Source organism: Coenobita brevimanus, chromosome 52 (genome assembly GCF_032717465.1).
Source record: "Coenobita brevimanus isolate Jiangsu-jjx chromosome 52, ASM3271746v2, whole genome shotgun sequence".
In the NCBI taxonomy this organism is placed as follows: domain Eukaryota; kingdom Metazoa; phylum Arthropoda; class Malacostraca; order Decapoda; family Coenobitidae; genus Coenobita; species Coenobita brevimanus.
The window spans coordinates 35778332-35802251 of record NC_137005.1 but is presented as its reverse complement, the minus strand read 5'-3'; the positions used below and the strand labels follow the sequence as shown (position 1 = coordinate 35802251).

The window sequence follows — 23920 nt, the reverse complement described above, 5'->3', positions numbered from 1 at the left end:
GAGGTAGGATTGGAATGAAGTGTATTGGTATTGTTTTTAGTAGAGGTTGATTGAGATGGTTTGGCCATGTGGAGAGGATGAAGGATGGCAATTGGGTGTAGAAAGTGAGAAGTGTCAGTGGTGGGGGCAGGGTTGCGAGAGGTAGACCGAAAAAGACCTGTGACGATGTCATTGAGTGTGACTTCAGGGATAAGAGACTGGACTGGGAGGCCACCAGAGATCAAGGAGCATGGAGAACTGCCATTAGGTGACCAAGGCTGACATGCAAGCAAGTTGGAGCCTTAATAAACGAAACAAAACGAACATTTTGTGTTTCCCGGCTATCCAAGAATTTTTATCATATCTTACCTGTTAATGGGATGAAGGATTTTTTTTTTTTTTTTTTTTCTTAACTCTCCCAATCCATATAGGCCAGGAAGTTGGTGGATGAGGTTGTGTGTGTTAGGAAGAGAGGCATAGAGGTTGTTGAGGCAAATGATCTGACAAGGGATTGAGGTGATTATGAATTTCTTATGAAGGAGTACATGACAATAGTTTGATACCTGTCTTTACAGTAGTTAGAGTGACTCTGTCTGAGAGGTACCATATGTAGTGACGTATAAGGTGGACCTTTTTTTTTTGTCTCAGAAGTACCTTGCAATATCCCCATATGTCCTGGAGGTGAGACAAGACAGGTTAACTTGGCTTCATTCAGAAGAAACTCTGATACAGATGATCATCTTGACAGGTATTTTATAGAGTGTAAAGACAGGTGATTTAGAGTAATCTCTTGATTATCCGGACCATCCATTACCCAGGTGCTGTAATCTGTCTGTTCCAAACCATCATTCATACTTTTTTTCCCACTATCTGGACGAAATGCTTGTGTCTGTGTGCCGCCCGGATGGCGAGAATAGCCTAGTGCACTGCCATGTTGGGCTGGTATGTTTACTCTACGTCAGTCAGAGACCCCTCTCATTTGCCGCGCTTCACTTTTGTTGTGAGCAGCTCTTCCTGAACAGTTGTCATGGCGGCACATGTGGTGGCTTTTGTGGTGGTTCCTTACCTGCTTCAGGCCTTGCTGTTCCTTGCATGCATCTTCTAGGGTGTGTGATGATGGCCCCTCCACTAGGGAAAAGGAAGAGGGTAGTGTTGACTCTGGAGACAAAGCGGGAGATGGTGAGTAAGATTAAAGTGGGATTGTCCACTTCCTGCATCCTTAACCCATAGATTGTGCAGTTACCTTTTTTTTTTTTCTTTTTTTAATCCTACCCCGTGGTGTGCAAAAAAAAAAAAAAAAAATAGTTTTGTTTAAACTTGAAGATAAACGTCCAGGGCATCATCTTGTGGGAAAAAAAAAATCTCTCTCTCTCCGTCTTTGCGTAGCGCCATGCATAAGCTGTGGCTCACAATCCACGGGTTAAGGAGGACGACCTGGCCTGCTCAACCCTACACGACATTGGAAAAGTCTATGACAAACTCACCCAGTTCACGGCAGACTTTGGCCAGAAGAACAGACGCAGTACGAAACGGAAGTCTATGAGTTTGCACCGGCATGCCGAAGTTGACTATTTGACATTGATCTGGTACTGGCAACAACGGGCTGCAGGTGCGCTAGTGAGAGGCACTAAGTTGAAGGCTGCTGCTGAGAAGTTTGTCCACCTTCACAGCATCCCCAACTTCATGGCATCCGAAGGTTGGTTGTTCAGGTTCAAGCTTCGACATGGCCTTACCAATCGTAAGACCCATGGTGAAGCTTTGGATGCAAGTGAGGAGGGAGTGGAGGAACTTTGGCAGAATTTGTTTGGCTTCATTGAGAAGGAGGGCCTTGCTCGGTCAAGTCTATAATGCTGACGCAACTGGCCTCTTCTACCGCTCATTGCCCGCGAGCACTGTGGTAGATGAGAAAAAGAAGCATGTACCTGGCCACAAGTTGTCTAAGCAATAGGTATATGTTTTGTGTTGTGCTAATGCTAACGGGTCGCACCAGCTGAAACCCATTATTGTTGGGTGTGCAGAACAGCCACGTTGCCTTCATGAGTTAATGGATGTCCCTCCTGTTGTGTGGTACCATTCTGTGAAGACCTGGTTTACCTGCAAGATCTTCACAGATTGGTTCCACAGGCATTTCGTTAAGGAGGTCATCCGATATCAAATGTAGGAACTTGAAATCCCTTGTGACCAGATAGAGGCTTCTCTTCTGGACAATACTCCTATGCATCCCTCCAAGAAAGGATTGGTTGCAGATGCCGGTCGCATTAGGTGCATGATTTTGTCACCTAATACCACTGCTTTGATTCAGTCAGTGGACCAGGGTGTGATTGTGGCCATGAAGAGGCCATACTGACGGAGGTTCCTTGACGAGGTGATGGTTTTTCTTGAGGACAAGGATGAGCAGAGTTGGGAGCTGGACACATGAGGGCAGAGGACACTGGAAAACCTGCGGCACTACAACCTTAAGTCTGCAGTGTACAACTGGGCATGTGCATGGAAGGAAGTCTCCGTGAAAACTCTCAAAAGTGGTTGGTCTTATCTCCTTCAGGGACCCGAGAGCAAACATGACTTTGTAAGATTCAACATGGACCTCTTCCACACTTGTCTTTCGTAAGGCAGCCGAGGCTGTGGATGTCGATGATGTGCATGAGTGGTTAGATGACAATGGGGGCAATCCTGGCTGTCAGGTTATGTCGGACCTCAAGATTGCCACTTCCTTTGCTGCTGCCCGGCCAGAAGAGAGTGACGAGGATGACGAGGACAGCCCAGAGAAGTGCAGTAATCCAGCCATCCCCTGCCTGAGCACATTCCGGGCACATTTCTAGCAGGTGCTTGAGAATGCTGAACACCCGGAATGTGGCAGAGAGATGGTGCCTCTTTGCCTTGTGGAGGATCTACGTTCTGTGCTGGAGAGTGTCATCTGATGCCTGAGTCGTTGCTTCCATTGCCAGTCTAAGATCAACTCCTTTTTCAGGCCTCTGACCCCCTCCCAGTCCACTTCTGCTCTACCACCACCTCAGCATCACACCACACCTTCAACGATGGAGCCTCAACCTAGCATGTCGTCAGTTGTTGTGACTCTCCTGGATGTGAATTTGCAGCTGTCTAGAGTCAACAGAAGTAGAAAGTCCATCACTATGTCCCATAGCCACTCGCACTGTATTGTAAAAAAAATTACACTTACTTGTGTATATACTCAGCAGATTTTAGAAACACCCAAGTTCAAGAACACAAAAATTACAGGGTGTCCCCCTAGAAAGGTTTATTTTTTACTTTTCTATAGCACAAAAGATATAAAAAATAGAGCTGTGAAATTTTTGACTGCAAATAAACAACACATTAGGATTTTATTTACGATTAGAATTATATCAATATCATGATTATCGTGAGCACTGCACAGCATGAATTACATGCTCAGTATGAGCACCTCGGCAGACAAGGCATTCCCTAATTCTCACAGCAAAGATCTGGACTACTGCCTTGCATGTGTCAGCAGTAATGGTTCTCATGAACACCTCGATCTCATTCTTGAGCTCAGGGATTGAGCCAGGGTTGTTCTGGTACACATTGTCTTTAGCATAACCCTGCAAAAAGAAGTCCAATGGGTTGAGATCAGGCTAATGCGGAGCCCGGGTGTGAGAGGGTTTCAGGGAAGTGATCCTGTCCCTAAACTTCTCAGATGGAAGATTTCTATTAGTCATTTGCTCTGTAGGGTGTCACCTCATCCTGCTGGAACCACTGCATGTTCAAGTCAAGCAACGACGACGAAGGCAAGCACAAAATTTCCCTATGATGTAGCGATAGTTCGCCGGATTAACCATTACCGCATTCTTGTCGTCATCCTCGAGCCAGAAGGGTCCAACAATCCCTTTAGTGCTTAGTGCACACCAAGCAATGCACTTCTTGCTGTGGAGTGGCCCCTTTGGCTACAAGATCAGCAGGCTCTGTCCTCCCAAAGCAACAGTTCTAGCTGTTCACTATGCCATCCAAATGAAAATGTGCCTCATCTGAGAACCAAACGTTTTTAATCCATTCTTTGTCCTCTTCCAACATTTGGTTAAACCATTCACACATCTGGATACACAGGGGCTTAGCATTATCAGTCAGAGTCTGCTTTATTTGAATTTTATATTGGTATGACTTGAGGTCCTGTCACAAAATTTTTTGGACAGAAGATTTTGACATACCAAGTTCTCGTGAACGCCTCCAAAGTGATTTTTTCAAAATTCGCGATGCCGACTCATGGACCGTCTCAATGTTAGCTTCAGTACGAGCAGATTTCTTACTTCCAGAATTTGTGTCTGTTCTGGCAGGTTCCATGGCTTTCAAATTTCTGGAGAGTTTTCTTGATTGCTGGTATAGATGGGGCATCTCAACACCAAAGTGTTTCCGGTATTGTCAACACCAAAGTGTTTCCGGTATTGTCAACACCAAAGTGTTTCCGGTATTCTCTCTCAGTCTGTGCTAATGATTTAGTCTCTGTAAAATTTCACAGTTTTTGTTCACTGCTTGACTGAGAGTGTCATGGTTGAGCTAGGATGATGAAACTTTCAGGAAAGAAACTCCCACATGTCTAGAACACAACCTGGGGAAAAAAAAAAAAAAAGCTTAGTGAAATACATCATAAGTAATTCATAAAAAAGAAGTTAACCCTTTTTTGGGACACCCTGTACAATACAACTAGCCACGTGACGGTGTAGGGGTTTAGCGGTTTAGTAATTTAACAGTTCAGTGTCAAGCATACACAGTTTAGTGTCAAGCATACACACTAGCAGGCTAACATGGTCTGTTTTGAACTGCCTGCTAATTTTCTGCTAATTTCATTTTGCTTGCTATCCAATCACTAACTAGTAAGGCAATCACATTAGAGAGATGTTGGCTAGCAAGACTGTTGAGTCAATACAACACACCTGTTGCATTTGGAAATTCAGTGTCTTGTTAGGCTGGCTTCTCATACTGATATTTTGTTTCTTTCGAGACATACAGCAAGTGTCAAAGAAGGAAACAGTTTTATATTACCAGCAGCGAAAAACAGGAAAAACAGTTTTAATGTTAAACAGTACTGCCTGAAATTACAGCTACACTCTATTTTTCAGCCATGACTAAAGTACTTTAGCAGTGACAATGTCTAGGCCACTCAGGGCTCAGTCACTTGCAGTACTGTATAATGAAAATGGGATAAAATTTACTGAGTAGCATAATTAATACAGTATTTGAAATTAGCAGTGCCTGATGGGCATGCATTGCAGCATCCGCCATTTTTTCTTTTATATTCAACGCAGAGAAAACGATCAGAGTGATCGATCTTTTTCATCCTCTGCTTCACTGCTGCCCTAACAAAGTAGTCACAATCAGCGAATGTGAATGCAGCCCAAAGCATGTGTGGGTGTGAGTGTGGTGTGGGTGTAATTATGGAGGGAGGAGTGGGAGAAAACTAGGTAGGGGTACAATGATAAACAGCATATCATATCCTTTCAACCTAGTAATGTATCTTATAAGGTAATTTATTCTTGCTTGCTAACAGTTTTATTCAGTTCAAGAAACCTCTTGTACTGATGGGGTTCATGTGGACTGAATCAAATGCCCCCAATTTGAAAAGTTTTGCCTGTGCTCATTAAAAATGTTTAGGAAATGGAGAGATGGTATGGGGAACAAGGGCTTGAGAGTTAATGCAGATAAAAGGTGATGGTATCTAGGTTTGGTGGTGGTACTGTCAAAGAAGAGGGAGAATGCCCATGTGCAGTTTGCCACAAGGGCATGGGAAATTATTCCATCATGTGCTGTGTTTGTGATTAGTGGGTGCACAGAATGTGTTGCAGTATTAGAGACAGTCTGTCAGATAATGCTGATTTCTTGTGTGCAGTGTGTCGGGGAGAGCAGGTGGAGATTATCAGACAAGATAGGACTGACCTTGGTGGTGAGAGTCTTAAGTGTATGGAAGATTTTTTTTTTAAGGAGACATGTTGTGTGCTGGAAGTGGTTCTGGAGCTAGCTCTATGGCTAGAGTGAGAAGTGGTTGGATTAAGTTCAGGGAGCTGTTACATCTCATTACATTGAGAGGGCTCTCCCTCTGTGCTAATGGATCTTTTGTATGTGGCATGTGTTAGGAGCGTAATACTGTACCGTAGTGAGAGCTGGGCAATAAAGGAAGAGGATATTTGCAGGCTGAAACATACAGAAATGACAATGATTCAATGGATGTGCAGTGCATCCTTGAATGTGAGGCATGGGGGGAGGGAGACAAGGATGGGACTGGAGTGTATTGGTGTTGTGTTGAGGAGAGGTAGATCAAGATGATTTGGTCATGTGGAGAGGATGAGGGATGACATTTGGGTGCAGAAAATGAGAAGTGTGAATGTTGGGGGTTGGGTTGTGAGAGTCAGACTGAAAAACACCTGAGAAATCATTGAGTGTGACCTCAGGAATAAGAAACTGAATAGGGAGGCTGCCAGAGACTGAACAGCATGGAGAGCCGCCTTTAGGTGACCAAGGCGGATGCAAAAATGCATGTTGGAGCGTTTATAAATGAGCAAATGAACATTAGTAATCCATCCATCATCCAATCCTACGTTGCCCCATGAGGAGCGTAGGAGCCCGGGGCTAGGCAGTTGGTCCTGACATTTAAGATGAGAGTGACCAACCTCACTCATCCCTGAGTGGCATTACGTGAGCAATAAACCCCAACCACCCTTTGGATGTAAACCTTCACCTTCTCCATCCGATTGGAGCACAATAATTACCCACTAAACCACCAGACGCCAAAATTTGGTTATATAGTTACCACCTAGCGTAGTACACTCAACCCACACCTATTACGGTTTCCGCTATAGAGTATCTCGCTATCACGCCTATATAAAAAACTACCCGAATACCTTTATCATGCACTAAATGCCTGCTATCATGCACCGCAAATGTTCTAAAATTTCAAATAGGCCAGGCTCCAGTGCTCCGCCCAGCCAACAAAAGCTTCACTTCTTGATTGGTCATGTGACGTCAGCTCCAGCCGAGCACTGATTGGCCGCCTGACCAAGTCTCCTGTCCGCCAAACCATTCAAGTGTGCGCCCTCAGACCATGAACAGTGATAGCGAGAACAATAACCCTTTTTATATGACCATCGCCAACGTACCCCCTCCCCATCCCCCTTCCATCACCCAACATAATGCTGTGGCACCTGGCAGGGAAATAAAGAAGAGGAAGAACCTAAGTTATGCAGATAAACTGGAAATGTGAAACTTATAAAGAATGGCGAGACCAAACGAAGTGTGGGGAAGAAACATAACATCAGTGAATCAGTTGTGAGGGGTATTTATAAGAATCATGATCACATCATAAAACATGCTCATTTTTAGACTATTATATATTAATATGTGGTACAAAAAAGGTATCTTAGGGGTAAATATTGATGTCATGGCACCAGTTAGAATTATTACCATAAGTTCTTCAATTCGGCTATCACGGTTTCTGCTATAGCGCAGCCATAGTGGGACCAATTGGGAATGATAGCCGAGGGTTGAGTGTTAATGGTTTCCTGGTGTACAGGAAACCATTTGGCTTGTCACTTAGTGTAGAGTCACCCACAGGCAGAAGGAAGAGGAAAGAATGAAGGAATGAAAGACAGAAGAGGGAGTGTAAAGTCACCCGTAGGCAGAAGGACGAGGAAAGAATGAAGGAAAGAAAGATAGAAGAAGATGGAAAGAAAGAAGGATGGAGGAGAGGACAGGGCAGACACCCGAGAGCAGCACTACAGTGAGTGAGTGGATGGTGAGCACCCCCACCTAAAGAGAATAATTGCAGTAGGCCAAATAACCCATCCTTGGCAGCTTTGGCTAAACTGTTAGAATAAAACAGGATAAGAAAGAGGAAGGCTTTCCTTCGCTCACCTAATTTGTCTTCTGAAACTGGTAGACTGTGTTTGAGGGAGTGACAAGATTTTGATGACATTCAATGAGAAGGATTGTGTGTAGGGGAGTTGCGTGGTTTAGAATGAATTTCAGTCTGTTTCAGTACCTGTCCATCTGTACTTTAATTTTATTTATCTAGCTTTCTATCTGATATTCATCTTGGCATTTCCAGTTGAAAATTATGCTCTGAAATTTGTGAATTGGGCTGCATTTGTCTTGCCCTTTTCATAGAGCTGTCACTTACCGTACAGTGGTAGCTCACTGTATGTTGAAAAAGTGTTGCATGCTGTGTGTGTGTGTGTGTGTGTGTGTGTGTGTGTGTGTGTGTGTAATTCATTGGGTAGTTCACCAGGTTGGTCAGGATCACGTGATGGGGGTGTGATTGTCAGCTTTTACCCTCACGGAAGAGAGCTGAGAGCTCATTTAGTCCAATCCAAGGGCAAGGCTTGTGACCCTTACACGCACATGCCCAACCCCTTGCTCGAGGGAGACAGTAACCACCCGCTTCATCAGTGAATCTTTCTGCAACCCAAGTGAGGTGAGAACTCTCGTCTATCAGATGGCAGGCGAGACTGGTACCACTGAGCCAGCGAGCGGTGTGTGAGTGTGTGTGTGTGTGTGTGTGTGTGTGTGTGTGTGTGTGTGAGGGAGGGAGGGAGGGGGAGAGAGAGAAGAGAGAGAGAGAGAGAGAGAGAGAGAGAGAGAGATTGTGTGTGTGTGTACATCTAGTTTACCTAGTTGTGATTTACAGGAAAGGAGCTGTGCACATACTGTCCCATCTCCATAACTACTAAAGTCCAGCTTGGTTTTGAAATCGTGAATATCCTTGGCATTTATCACCTCTTTATCCAGGTTATTCTGTGCTTCAATAATGTCTCTTGCACGTGGTCCTTCTCAACCTACCGTGACCCCTCGTTTCTCTTTCATTCCACAAAAACAAGTGCTTCCTATCATGCTTCTCCATTCCCTTGGATACTGTGTACACATTAATCAGTTCTCACCTTATTCTTTTTTTTTTTGTAAGGTTAGGAGATTTAGTCGTAACAGTCTTTCTTCGTATGGTAATTCTTTCAAGCCAGGTACCATCTCCGTTGCTGCTCTTTGTATTCTTTCAATCCTTCTTATATCCTTCATTTTATGTGGTGACCATACCTATCTATCTATCTATTTGCCTATTGCCAGATGCCATAATCCTGTAAGGGGTGGCCATTTAACTTTGAGTTATTTGTTTTACGGGGAGGGACACTAACCCTCCACCAACCCACTTGTAGGGAGCACGTATGGTTTGGTAATATGGTTACCACCCAGCATTGTAAATGGTCTCTTGCCTTACAGGAAACCATTTGGCTTGTCACTCAATGTAATGCCACCTGTAAAGGAAAGAGAAGCAATAAGAAGTGACAGGAAAGTTGGGAGAAATGGGAAGAGAGGAGGACAATCAATCAATCAATCAATCAATCATTTCCTGTGGCACCCCATGGGATGCATAGGGCCTCAATGAACTCTCTCCACCAATATTTGTCTCTTGCCATCTCCTTCAGGTCCCACCAACACTCCTCTCCTGCTTCTTTTTTCATTGTCCTCAACCAGGTTTCCCTCGGCCTACCTCTACCTCTTCTTCCTCTAGCAATCCACTCTGGCACATCCTGTATTAAACAACCTTCTTTTCTGTATATGTGCCCCAGCCACTTCCAGCGAGACAGTCTCACATATTCATTAACTGGTTCCACTCTCGTAATATCCCTTACTCTTTCATTTGTAACTTTGTCTTGCCACTTTACCCCAAGAATCCTTCTCAGTATTTTATTCTCAAATCCTAATAATTTCTGATCTGTTGCAATTGTACTGTACCATGACTCATGCCCGTAAATTAAAATTGGTCTAACCATGGACTTGTAAATTTTCACTTTAGTATGTACCGAAAGCATATTATTATTCAAAACAGATTCCAACATTCCAACAGCTCGCCAAGCCTGTCTAATCCTCTCCTCAATTTCATTGTTTAATGATCCATTAGATGATACAATCGTTCTCAGATATTTAAAGTTTTCTACATTCTTCACCACATTATTCCCAATTACACAATCGATTTGGTTCTCCACGTTCATATTAATAATTTCAGTCTTTCCACAATTTATTACCAATCCCACTTTTTCTCCTTCCTCCACCAGACAATCGAGCACCCTCTGCATCTTGTAAATACTTCCGCAAATCAGTACAATATCATCAGCATAATCCAAATCCATCAGCTTCTTATTTTCTGTCCAGTTAATTCCTGCACCTGTTCTCCTTACAACCTTTTTCATAACATAATCCATAACCAAAACAAACAACAATGGCAAAAGAACTCCTCCTTGAATCACTCCTGACCTAACTTGAAATGGATCACTCAAAGCACCACCCACCATTACCTTACAAAAAGTACCTTCATGCAGGCTTCTAATAATATTTACAAACTTTTCTGGTATACCATAGAATCTCATAATTTTCAACATAGCTCCACGTGAAACACTATCAAACGCCTTTTCAAAATCCACAAAACACATGTTAAGTGGCATTTTCATCTCATTAGCTTGTTGCATTAGATGCCTTACAATAAAAATCTGATCATTACAACCTCGACCCTTTCTAAATCCCACTTGTTCTTCTCTTAAAATTTTATCAATTACTGGCTCTATTCTGTTCAACAAGATTTTGAAAAAGACTTTTGCAACTACAGGTGTCAAAGTTATCCCCCTCCAATTGCCACACACACTTAAATCTCCCTTTTTTGGTATTTTTATAATCACTCCATTTTTCCACTCTTCTGGAATTCCACCATTATCCCAAGCCACATTAAAAAGTTTCAAAAGCGCATTCATCAACTCGTCATTTTCCACCTTAAGCATTTCAGGGAATATTCCATCCTCACCTGAAGCCTTAAAATTCTTTAACTCCTTTATAGATTTTGCTACCTCTTCCAAAGTTATATCCCCTGTTTCTATCTGCAAATCTCTCTCGGCTGGCAAAATGTCCTCTTCAGCTGGGATTGGTCTATTTAGAACAGATTCAAAGTGCTCTTTCCATCTTCCTTTTATATCCAAATCTTTAGTCATCAAATTACCATTTCTATCTCGTACAGGTATTTCCTTCCTTCTCCTTTCAGTCCCAGTTAACTCCTTTATGGCCTGATACGCTACTCTTGTGCTCTGACCGTCATTTTTACTTAATTTAATTTCTGTCTCTGTCACCTTTTCATCATATAGTCTCCTCTTATCATGTCTAACGAGTCTTTTTACTTCAGAATGTAAACTCCAGTACTTTGCTCTAAGTACTTCAACTACCTGGCCATCAACATGTTGTTCTTCACTTCTTAACTTAGCCTCTTTCCTTTTCTGAATTACATTCCATGTTTCATCTGACATCCACTTTTTCCTTCTCGCTTTTCCCTTTTTCTTAATAGTAACCTTAGCACTCTCATGCAAAACCTCTTTTACCTCTCTCCACATTTGATTAATATCATTGTCTTCAGATTCCATCAAAGTCTGCAGGACTAGAAACCTGTTTCTACATTCGCACCGAAACTTTTCCCTCATGCTCTCATCACTTCTCAGCTCATCAAAATCATAATTATTACCTCCTGTACAATTACCATTAATGTTTCTCTTAAGTTTTAGTTTAATCTTTGACACAACAAGTTGATGATCACTACCTATATCTGCCCCCCTCCTTACGCAAACATCTTGCAAATAACTTCTATGCCTTCTGCTAATTGCAATGTGGTCAATCTGGTTACAATATTTACCACATGGTGAAATCCAAGTAGTCTTATGTATTTTTCTATGCTCAAAGATAGTTCCACCAATGATAAGGTCATTTGCCAAACAAAAGCTTCCAAGTCGCACCCCATTTTCGTTCCTTACACCAACACCCTCCTTACCCATACAATCTTCAAAGCCATCCCTACTACTGCCAACAATCGCATTAAAATCACCAATGCAAACTAACACATCATGTCTTGCCACTCTATTCACTACATCCTGCAGCTTCTCATAAAAGTCATCCTTCATTTCATCAGCAGCCTCATTTGTCGGAGCGTACCCTACAACCATACTGATATTACCATGGTCAGATTTTAAGCGAGCATAAAGCAAGCGCTCATTAATTGGTTCAAACTCACATAGTGCCTTGCAAGCATCTCTACTCAGCAGTAAGCCTACTCCTTGGTAATGATTTCCATCACTCCTACCAGAAACCAACATAGTAATACCATCTTCCAAATTCATTTTATCAACTCCAAGCAACCTCGTTTCTGTAAGAGCACAAATATCCATCTTGTATTCCTTGAACACTGAAATAGGCAGCACTACATCAAGTGTGTGGATGATGGTTGCCACCACCTACTACAAGTGACCATACCACTGCTGCATATTCCAGCCGTGGGCGAATCATTGAGACAATCAACTTTTTCCTCATCTCTTCATTCAAACATGTAAACAACTCTTATTCTTCTCAAAAGATTATACAGTAAATCCTTGTTTTTCACGGCGTGGATGTTCTGCCAAAACAGCGCGAAATGCGAAACGTCAATTTGTGAAGTTAAGAATCAATGGAAAAAATAGAGGAGCGTTCCGGTTGGACGGTACCTACTCTAACAGAGAGTACAATAACACCAAACAAGCCCAACCTACTTAAATGAAGAGTGTTTACTAGTGCTAAAACAGCATAACACAATAAACATGTACCTGAAAAGACATTAAAGCTGTTATCAAGAGCTGCAACACCAAAAATCCTTACCTGAAATAAAGTGAAGACTGGCTTGAGTGGCAGGTGAAGGTGTGTTGAGGGTAGATGGACTAGTTACTAGGTGACATGGGCCTCTCTGGGGAAGTCCCATCACCTATGCTGAAGCCCCCGAAGTTGAACTCAGGCTCCAGCACCTCCACTTCCTCTTTGTCCACTTCTCCTCCTTCATCCACCCCTGCTGGCACGTCCAAGTCTTGAAGAATAGCAGCCACATTCTGTCTCATGAAAATATCGTGTGATCTAGGCTTGTCTGTTCCTTTATGTCTCTGTTGTAGATGGCCATCACTTGAAACTTCAGATCACTCAAGGTCGATAGGATGTTGGTAGCCTCAGGCATAGTCCTGGTGTATGCATTGAAAGTGGTTGCCACGTCGGTTATGGTGGACAGGGTGGTCACAAGATGGCCGCCAACAAATGAGCATCAGTATGTGTCGTCGGCTGCTGGCTGGGAGCATCGAATTGTGGGGAAATTCGCGAATTGTGAGACAACTCTGAAACTTTTTTCTTGCGTGAAAAACGAGGCGTCGAAGTAAAATGCGTCCAAATACGAGGACTTACTGTATGTATCTCTGGTGATCTTGATTATGTGATTTTCCGGTGTAATGTTGTCTGAAAACAGTACCCCTAAGTTTTTCTCATCTTTGATTTTACTAATCCATTCATTCTTCATTGTGTTTTTTCCTGTTTGTCTCTTTGTAGTCTTTCCTAATTCCATTACTTTACATTTCATTGCATTAAACTGCATTTCCCACCTTTGACTGCAGTCAGATATCCTGCCAAGGTCCATTAGCAACTGTTTACAGTCTTCCTCTTTTTTCACATTCCTTAATAGCTTAGCGTCATCTGCAAATAGACTTACATAACTGTCTCTTCCTTCCACCATACCATTTACATAAACCTGGAACATGACTGGTGCCAAAACTGACCCTTGAGGAACACCACTGATTACACCACTCCGACTGCTGGTCTTTTGCGACTGTTCTCATCTCCCAATCCTCCAGATAATCTTTCATCCACTTAAGTAAAGCTCCTTTTAGACTTCCTTTGTGTTCAAGTTTCCAGAACTCTCCTGTGTGGTGCCTTGCCAAACACTTTCTTTAGCTTCAAAAAGACACAGTCAGTCCATCCGTTCCTCTCTTGCATACCGTCTGTCACTCTTGAGTAAAAGCTTAGTAGGTTTGTAGTACATGATCTTCCTTTTCAGAAGCCAAATTGACGATCTGTTATTGTAGTAGTTCTTTCCAGGTATTTGATCCATTGATCTCTTTGTATGATCTCACAAATTTTTGCAGCAACACTGGTTAGTGATACTGGCCTATAAATCAGTGGCTTCTCTTTGTTTCCTCCCTTGTACTGTATATGGGGTCCACATTTGCTCTTTTCCAATCCTGAGGAACTTCATGTTTTGCCAGTGGGCTCATAATGGTGTCATGTATCCTTCCTGCTAGTTCCTTTTTACACTCTTTTATTATCCAGTTAGACAGTCTGGTGCCTTCCTAACATCTTGTTTTTCCATTAATTTAATTATTTCTTATATATCACGTCCATCACTATGTCCTTAGGTCTATCGTTATTTTCACTAAACTCACTCACTCTTGTAAAAATGGTTTGAAAACATTTGTTCATCACTTCAGCCTGTGTGCCTGGATCCTCGTAAACAACTCCCATGTGTTTGAGGGGGGGGGGAGCATGTGTGTGTGTGTGTGTGTGTGTGTATTTACCTAGTTGTATTTACTTAATTGTGATATACAGGAATTGAGTTATGCTTGTCGGGTCCCATCTCTTTTTCTCATTGTCAGATTTTTTGAACTCGTTTAGGTTTTTAGACTGGACGATCTCTTTGTCCAGGCTGTTCCACAGGTCTGTGCATCTATATGGAAAGCTATATTTCTTGATATCCTTCAAACAACTTGGCTTTTTCAGTTTCATTCCCTGTCCTCTTGTTACTCTCCCATCCCATACAAACAGATAATTTTTATCAATTTTATCTAGTCCCATCATGCCCCTGAACACTGCAATCATGTCACTCCTCTCTCTCCCTTCTTCTAGGGAAGGCAGGTCCAGCATTTCCAACCACTCTTCATAAGACAGATCTGCCAGGCTGGGGACCATCTTGGTTGCTGTTCTTTGTATTCTCTCGATCTTATTTATATCTTTCTTCTTGTGTGGAGACCACACTACTGCCGCATATTCCATCCTGGGGCAGATCATGGCCACTATCAATTTTTTCATCATTTCCTCATCCTAGTAATGGAATGCCATTTCTATGTTAGTCAAGAGATTGTACGTCTCTCTTAACTATCATGTTAATGTGTTTTTCCGGTGACAAACTATCCTGGACCAGCTTTCCCAAATCTTTCTCTTTTCTCACTTTTTTTTACTGGTTCATTACCCATCATGTAATTCAGTGATGGCCTCTTGGTACTCTTACCCATTTCCAATATTTTACATTTTTTGCATTAAATTTCATTTCCCATATCTGGCTCCAATTTTGGATCCTATTTAGGTCTTCTTGCAGCATTTTACAGTCTTCCTCGACTTCTACTGTCCTGAAGATCTTTGCATCATCAGCAAACAGACTTGCATAACTGTTCATTCCATCTGCCATATCATGTAAATCAGGAACATTACTGGCGCTAACACCGAGCCCTGTGGGACTCCACTTGTTTCTTCCCTCCATCCAGACATCTTGTCCTTTATTACTGTCCTTATTTGTCTGTCTCTCAAGAAGTCTCTCATCCACTCCAGGACGTTTCCCTTCAGTCCTCCTATGTGTTCCAATTTCCACATTAGTCGCTTGTGGGGTACCTCATCAGAGGCTGTCTCTAAATCTAGATACACACAATCTACCCAGCTGTCTCAGCACGTCATTCATTCTAGAGTGAAAGCCCAAGTTGGAAACACATGACCTTCCACTTCTAAATCCAAACTGGCTCTCAGCCAATATGTTCATCTCCTCCAGGTATTTTATCCATCTGTCTTTCAAAATTCTCTCCCACAATTTTGCAGCCACACTGGTCAGGGACACTGGTCGATAATTCAGGGGTTCTTCCTTGTTTCCTTATAAATTGGTACCACATTGGCCCTCTTCCATTCCCAGGACAGTTTCCCTTCTTCCAGAGAACACACAATTAAATTGTGAATCTTATCTGCCAGTTGTACTATGCATTCTTTCAGTACCCAGGTAGAGATTCCATCTGATCCTGGGGCTTTCCTTACATCTTGAGTTTTCAGTAATTTTACACTTCCTGCATTTCCACTTTTATGTCATTTATCACTACATTTCTAGTCACACCCTCCCCCTCTGCAAAATCCCTTTCTTTAGTGAAAACCGATTGGAAACATTTGTAGATTATTTCTGCTTGCATTGCCGCATCTTTGTAGACCTCTCCTTCTACTTTCAGTTGGGAGATTCCTTCCCTTTGTTTCAGTTTGCCATTAACAAATCTATAAAACAAGTTGGGTTCTTCCATACGTTTGTCAGTTATCCATCCATCATCCAATCCTACATTGCCCCATGAGGAGCGTAGGAGCCCGGGGCTTAGCAGTTGATCTCGACATTTAAGATGAGAGTGTTCAGCCTCACTCATCCCTGAATGGTTACATGAGCAGTCAACCCCAACCACGCCTTGGATATAAACCTTTACTGGCTCAATCCGATTGGGGCGCAATAATTATGCACAAAACCACCAGGCGCCAAAATTTATACTTCCTCTCTGCGTATTCTTGTATATTCATTTCTAGTTCTTTTATATTCTTCCTTTGATTTATTTTTGCCTCTCTTTCTCCATTTGTTCCATGCCATGTCCCTCTCTTTTTTTACTATCATGCACCATTTGTTAAACCAATCCTCCTCCTTGTTTTCTTTCCCACTTACTACTCATGGAACATGTTTCTCCCCTCCCGAATTATAGAGGTCTAGAAAGATATCCCACTTCCCCTGCGTCTCTCTTGTTTCTCTGTATTTTCTTCAATCCGCATTTTCGAAAAATTTCCTCAGTCCTGTAAAGTTTGCTTTCCTATAGTTGTATCTTCCCTGCCTATAAAGCTCATCTCCTGGCACCATGTTCCCTTTTATCATCTGGAACTCAGTGACCACATGATTACTTTTTCCTATAGGACACTGATACTGTTCTAAATTTTCAACTACATCAGGTTCTTTAGTTAGTAGTAAATCCAATCTTGCTGGCATGTCGTCTTCTCTGAATCTAGTCTCTTCATTGACCCATTGGGTCATAACATTATTCATTGCAATATTTAACAATACAGTGCCCCGGAAATCTTCATTGCTTCCCAAATCCCATTCCTGCCAGTTCACCTCTTTACAGTTAAAATCCCCCATCATGATTGTGTGTGTGTGTGTGTGTGTGTGTGTGTGTGTGTGTGTGTGTGTGTGTGTGTGTGTGTGTGCTGTGCTTGCACCATGTGCATGTGCACATGCATGTACTGTAGCAACTGAGAGTCAGCAGTGTTACTAAGGTTTAACAGTGGATGTTTTCAGTATACTTGATATGTTTTGAGATGAATGACTGTTTTTAGTAAATACTGAACAGTTGAGTATGCTTTGTTAATGTTGCAAGGCAGACATAGCTGACAGTGAGGAAGTGATATTGAGAGAAATGAGTAGAGATAGCTGTACATCCTGTTTCCAAACAGCCTTGCTGTATTGAACTTCAGTTGTAAAAGATTGTTATTTGCATTTTGTTTAGTGTTTATATACAAGTGCTACATTTTTATATTATTGTGGAGGTATTTAGAGGTTAGTGAGAGCACATAATTAGCGATGAGGAAGATGTAGTGTTCGAGAGCCTGTTTGTACTACACCAGTCAGGCGAGCAGAAAAGTTTTGCGTTATACTGTATTTCATTTGGTGTGTCATCATCATCATCATCATCATCATCATCATCATCATCATCTGGACCTCCTTTCCCATTCTAGGGGAGGGTGAGGAGTAGATATGTCCAGACAACCCAAATTTGCCCAATCCAATGGGCCATGCATCCATTCACTCATCATTCAGGCCCCTGGAATCGTGGCTTTATCAGATACGCCAAAAACATTCACCACGTTTTGTAGCTTCACAGAAACGTATCCGACAGAGTCAATCCGGATGCTGCCATGTTAAAAAGGGGTACCAAATCCCAGATCATGCACTTCTCCTCACAACATTCATCTAGCCAGCTCGATCTCTTGTCAGTTCCCTAGCCTCTCCAACTTCCAAACCTCTCTTCCTCACACACTCATCCACCATATCTCTCCACCTTCTCCTTGGCCTACCTCACCTCCTCCCTCCTTCAAATTCGCTCAGATTTACCTTTTTCACCACTCTGTTGTTATCCATTCTCTCCACATGACCATAACATCTCAGTACACTCTCCTAGATTCTGGTGTCCACCAACTTCCTCACTTCACATCTTTCATGAATCACACCATTTCACATCCTATCCACCCTCTGCACTCCACATACATTCCTCAGCCATCTCATCTCCACTGCTCTTACTCTTGACTTTTCATTTTCATGCCACACCATAGTCTCACATTCATATGTTAAAGTTGGCACTAACACTCCTTCATGTAAGCCTTGTGCAGCTGCAACACTCAAGCCTCTGTTTCTTATCAAGGCCTTCATTGCACCAGCTACTTTTCTTTTGTGTCACTCTACTTTCAACTTCTTTTGCACATTTTCCTCTCTTTTCTATTACTGTATCCAGGTATTTGAACTCTCTCACCAATTCTAGTCTCTCTTCATTCACCGCAACATTGCACTGGGAGTCACCATCTCTCTCATTAACCATCACTTTACTCTTTTCTACATTTACTCTCAAGGCATGACGCTCACAGACATCAGCAAAACTCTGCACTAGCCTACCAAGTTCTTGTCCGGTATTTGCAAGCGTACTGCTTCATCAGCATACAACAAATTTGAGATATTCCATCCATCACCATTCATTACCAACGCCATCCCCCTCTCCATTACTTGTGTTTTTACTTCTTTCATCGCCCCATCCGTATGTATATTGAACAACCATGGGGACATCACACAACCTTGTCACACTCCCACACAGATCGTGAACACTTCACTTAGATGCCCATTAACCCTTACACATGCTTACCATCCTAAAAACTCTTGATGGCACCTAACAGCTTGCCATGTACACCATAGATGTGCAGAAGTTTCCACAATCCTTCTCTGTCCACTTTGTCGTATGCTTTTTCCAGATCCATGAATGCCATAAACACCTTATGGTCCTTCTCAAAGTCTTCTCTGCTATCTGTCTCACTGCAGATATTTGATCCACATATCCTCTGCCACTCCTAAAGCCACCCCGTTCATCACTCACTAAGACTTCTGATATCTCTCTTACTTTCTCTATAATAATTCTGCCATATATATACCTTCCCTACCAAACTCAATAGACTTATGCCACAATAATTGTTGCATTCACTTCGGTCACCTTTATTTTTGTACAGGGGTACAATCACAGCCTTTCTTCTCTCTGCTGGCACAGTTTCACTCATCCATGCCTTCATACATATCTCCAACAAGCACTTCATTACACTCTGTCCTCTACGTTTAATCATCTCTGCATGCACCTCATCAACCCCAGCTGCTTTCCCATTTTTCAGCCACTTCACAGCACTCCTCACCTGTGCCAGTGTCACGTCTCCTGGCACTGCATTCCTTCTCTGCAGACCCCCAAAACCAATAATGTTTACAGCAGTTTGTTAAAATATATCAGTTGAGTATGTGAATGTGTTGTCTGTAGGTTATGAGACATCAGGGGGAAGTTGCTGCAGTCTCATACCTTGCCAAGTTGAGACAATGTGGGAAGGTACTGTATCATTGGAGATCTGGACTGTGGAGTACAAATCAGACCAGTACAGTGTATTTTTAGGGTAAATAAATTGCTGTAAACATTCACTTTACATGATTTAAAAAAAAAAATTGTTTGTGTTGTCTGTGGTATTGATATACTGTGCAGGCATACCCTGGTTTAACAGTGCAGTTGGTTAAGTTGTTGTTGTTGTTGTTCCCTAGGCAGTCTGGCTGAACAGCCCTGATTCCCTTAGGAAGGCCATGGCCGAGACCAGGCTTTCCCACAGAGCTCTCAAAGAGTGTATGTTGTGTTGTTGGCGTAGGTGATTGTGTGCAATGCAGTCTTCCATAATGTGCTTAATAGTATGGGGTGCTGTGTTGCATCCTGGACAGGCATCAGTGATGGAGTTATCCAGCTCTTCTGGTAGCTTAAGAGGGCTGGATGGTGCCCACATCTCAGCCTGGCCAGGTGGACCCTGTCCTCACGAGAAAGATAGGATTCAGAAGGGTGGATGTCAGGAGGCAGTGCATGCAGCTGTGTGTTGTCTTTAAGTGACTGAATGGAGCGGCGAGTGATCTGAGTATGGATATGCTTCTGGAAGCTGGTCTGAGGTGGGCAAGGGGAGAGAGATGACAGTATTTGTGTATGGTATCGTGTGCTGGGTGTTGTTTTGATGTTCCATGGTGTGGGTGGATGTGCTGCCATGTACTGTAGTGGATGTTGTGGGTTTGTGGAGGCTGCAGCAAGAAACTGGGTGCCTCTCATGTCTAGGTGTTCCTTGACTTTGAGAACTTTGGTTTCTTGATGTAGGTGGTCTGTGGGTGTGGTAGCTGTGCAGCCTGTGATTATTTTTAGGGCCTTGCTCTGTATGGTCTGTAGTGTTGTAGTGTGTTTTGGTCAGGTTAGAAGCCCAGGCAGGGCTTGCATAATTCATCACTGAATGTGTGTATTGTTTGTATACTGTGGTGGTGGTTTCTTTGTTGTGTCCGAATGTTGTATGGGCAAGTGACCTCAAAGCATTGAGTCTTGGTGTTATTTTATTTTTAATGTTTGTGATGTGTTGTTTAAATGACACTGATGTATTGTATGTTACACCAAGGATTTTGTGTGTGTGTGTGTGTGTGTGTGGTAGGGGAGTGTTGTTTATGGTGAGGTGTGGGATGTGACTGTGTTCTGCTGTCCAGTTTGTGAGAAGAGTCACTGTAGATTTGGCTGGGGCTATTTTGAGCCTGTTTGTGGTGAACCATTTGTGTAGTGTGTTGAGGTAAGGTTGAATGATGTGTGCAGCTGTGTTTGCATTTTGGTGTGTACATGTAAGTGTTATATCATCTGCATAGGAGATACTGGGGTGTGGGTACGTCGTGCATGTATAGATTAAAGAGTGTAGGGGACAAAACAGATCCTTGGGGGACACCGTTTGTGAAGTTTCTGATGTTAGAAGACTGACCGGCAAATGTTACGTGTGCACATCTGCCTGCTAAGTAGTTTGCTAGCCATCTTTTTGTGTTATTGTACATGTTTGTGTTGAGTATTTTGTTTGTGAGGTTGTGGCAAGGGATGGCATCAAAAACTTTTCTAATGTCTAGTGTGAGTAGGAGTGTTCTGTGTGGTGGCCTAGCTGAATTCATGCCATCGAAAACTCTCTGTGTAAGGTCTGTAAGAAGGGTGTTTGTGGAGTGTAGTGGCCTAAAGCCATGTTGTGACTGGGCTAGGGGAATGTGAAGTGTGACTAGTTGTAGTATCAGTCGTTCAGTGACTTTAGAGGGGGTGCAGAGGAGTGTGATGGGGCGATGTGAGGAGGGTAACGTGGGGTCTTTGTTGGGTTTAGGGATAGTGATGATATTGCCGTACTTCCAGATGTTGGGTATTGTGTTGTGTGAGTAGCTGTAGTTTGATATGTTGGTGAGTGCTTGTATGCCTTGTGGTCCAAGGTGTTTAAGGTGAATGTTGCTTATGTTGTCTGGTCCAAAGGCAGATGAGTGCTTGAGGTTGTTAATGATGTGCTTCGTCTGGTTGTAAGTGAAAGGTGCGTAGTCTGGGTCTGTGGGGAACTGTCTCTTACATCTGATGATACGTCGGTCTTCCGGATGGGGGATTAGATGGCTGACTTGTGAAAAGTGATTGATGAGAGTGTTTGCTTGTTGTTTGTTTGAGGGTATGGTGTCTGTTGTTGTGATGGCAGTGTGTGATTGTGTGGTGTTGCTGTTGGAAAGTGTGATGCTGTTTAGTGTTTTGTAGAGTTTGCTGATGTTTGTTTTGTGGTCAAGTGTTTGGAGGTAATTTTTCCAGTTTAGTGTTTGCTGTTCTGATATTTTACTGTTTATTTGAGTGTGGAAGGTGTGTGCAGGATATTTACAGAAGAAATATGTGCAGCATGTGATGTTGTGTGTGGAAGGAAGAGAAGATGGAGGGGGGTGAAGGGAACAGCGTGGTGGACTGAAGAGGTGAAACAGGCTGTGGCACAAAAGAAGAAAGCATACAATGAATGGATGAGAAATAGGGGCGTGGAAGAAGTTGAGAGGCGGAAGAGAGAGTTATATGTAGAAAGAAAGAGAGAGGTGAAAAGATTAGTAAGAGAGAGTAAGAAGAGAGTGGATGAGGAATTTGGAAGGAATTTGAGTGTAAAGTGGAGGGACTGTAAGAAAATGTTCTGGAAAGAGGTGAAAAGAGTAAGACAGGGTGGAAGTGAAGTTAGCAGGGGAGTGAAAGATAAGAATGGTAGATTACTAGTGGAGAAGGGAGAAAAAGTGAGCAGATGGAGAGAACACTTTAAGGAATTGTTGAACATAGAGGATGGAAGTAATGCGAGTATAAGTGGCTGGGGAATGGCTGGGAGAAGGAGGGAGGTGAGAAGACAGGAAGAAATCAGTAGGATAGAAGTTGTGGAAGCAATGAAGAAAGTTAAATCAGGGAAAGCCCCAGGAATTGATGGAGTGTGTGGTGAAATGCTGAAGCATTGGGGAGAGATAGTAGTAGAATGGATGTGGAAGATGTGCAGATTGGCCTGGGAGGAAGGTAGAGTCGCAGAGGATTGGAAGTCAGGTATAATTATTCCCTTGTACAAAGGAAAAGGGGAAAAAGAAGTGTGTGGTAATCATAGGGGCATTTGTCTTCTTAGTATAATAGGAAAAGTGTATGGTAGGATACTTATTGACAGAGTTAGAGAAAGAACAGAGAAATTAGTTGGAGAAGAACAGGGAGGCTTTAGGAAGGGAAGAGGTTGTGTAGATCAGATATTCATTCTTAGATTTTTAGTGGAAAAGTTTCTAGAGAAGGGAAAGAAGTTGTATGCGGCTTTCATGGATTTGGAGAAAGCATATGACAGGGTGGATAGACAAGGATTGTGGAAAGTGTTAAGAATATGTGGAGTAGATGGGAAGTTGTTGAATGCTGTGGAGAGTATGTACGATGGTGCGAAGGCTGCAGTGCGTGTGGATGGTGAACTAAGTGAATTTTTCTCTTTGAAAGTTGGGTTGAAACAGGGATGTGTCATGTCTCCATGGTTGTTCAATCTGTACATGGAAGGGTAATAAAAGAGGTACAAGGTAGGGTAGTGGATGTTGGAGTGGCCCTGGTGAGAGAGGATAGTGTTTGGAAACTCCCTGTACTGTTGTTTGCAGATGATACTGTGTTGTTGAGTGAAGATGAAGGGTAGCTGCAAGGCTTGGTGGATGAGTTTGGGAGAGTGTGTAAGAAAAGGAATCTAAAGGTGAATGAAGGGAAGAGTAAAGTGATGGTCTTTGAGAGAGGTGAAGTCAGTGAATGTTCAGCGAGGTTGGATGGTGAGGAATTGGAAAATGTGAGTACGTTTAAGTACTTGGGTAGTGTGATGAGTAAGGATGGAGGTTTGGAGGATGAATTGCTTGAAAGGGTACAGCAGGGAAGAAAGGTTGCTGGTTCTTTGAAAGCAGTGATAAGAAACAGGGAAGTGAGCATGGAAGTGAAAAAGTTACTACATGACAGTATTGTGATACCAACTCTAACGTACAGAAGTGAAGCTTGGGCGTTGTTGGAAGGACACAAGTCAAGAGTAAGAACAGTGGAAATGAGTTATTTAAGAGGAGCCTGTGGAGTCACATGGAGGGACAGGCTGACGAATGAGGATATAAAGGAGCATTGTGGTGTGGATGTGGATGTGATAGGAAGCGTTATGAGGAACACACTGAGGTGGTTTGGCCATGTGGAGAGGATGGAGGGTGAAAGACAGACGAAGAGAGTGTATGTGAGTGAGGTGGAGGGGGAAAGAGGGAGGGGGAGGCCAAGGATGAGATGGAGGGATAGGGTGGAGAGGTATATGAGAATGGGGGGTGTGAGTTGGGAGCAGGGGAGTGAAATGGCGGGGGACAGGGCGACTTGGAGGCGATTTGTTTGTGGCCACCCCAAACGGGATTGAGGCATCTGGCAATAGATAGATAGATAGAGTTCTTGTATTTGTTGTATGG

General features: G+C 42.8%; 1 protein-coding gene across 1 annotated transcript in view; it reads left to right on the top strand.

The window, feature by feature from the left end:
• The window catches only part of LTV1 (LTV1 ribosome biogenesis factor), a 113338-nt gene that overhangs the window by 39495 nt on the left and 49923 nt on the right, over positions 1–23920 (top strand). The gene's annotated exons all lie outside the window — the stretch shown is intronic.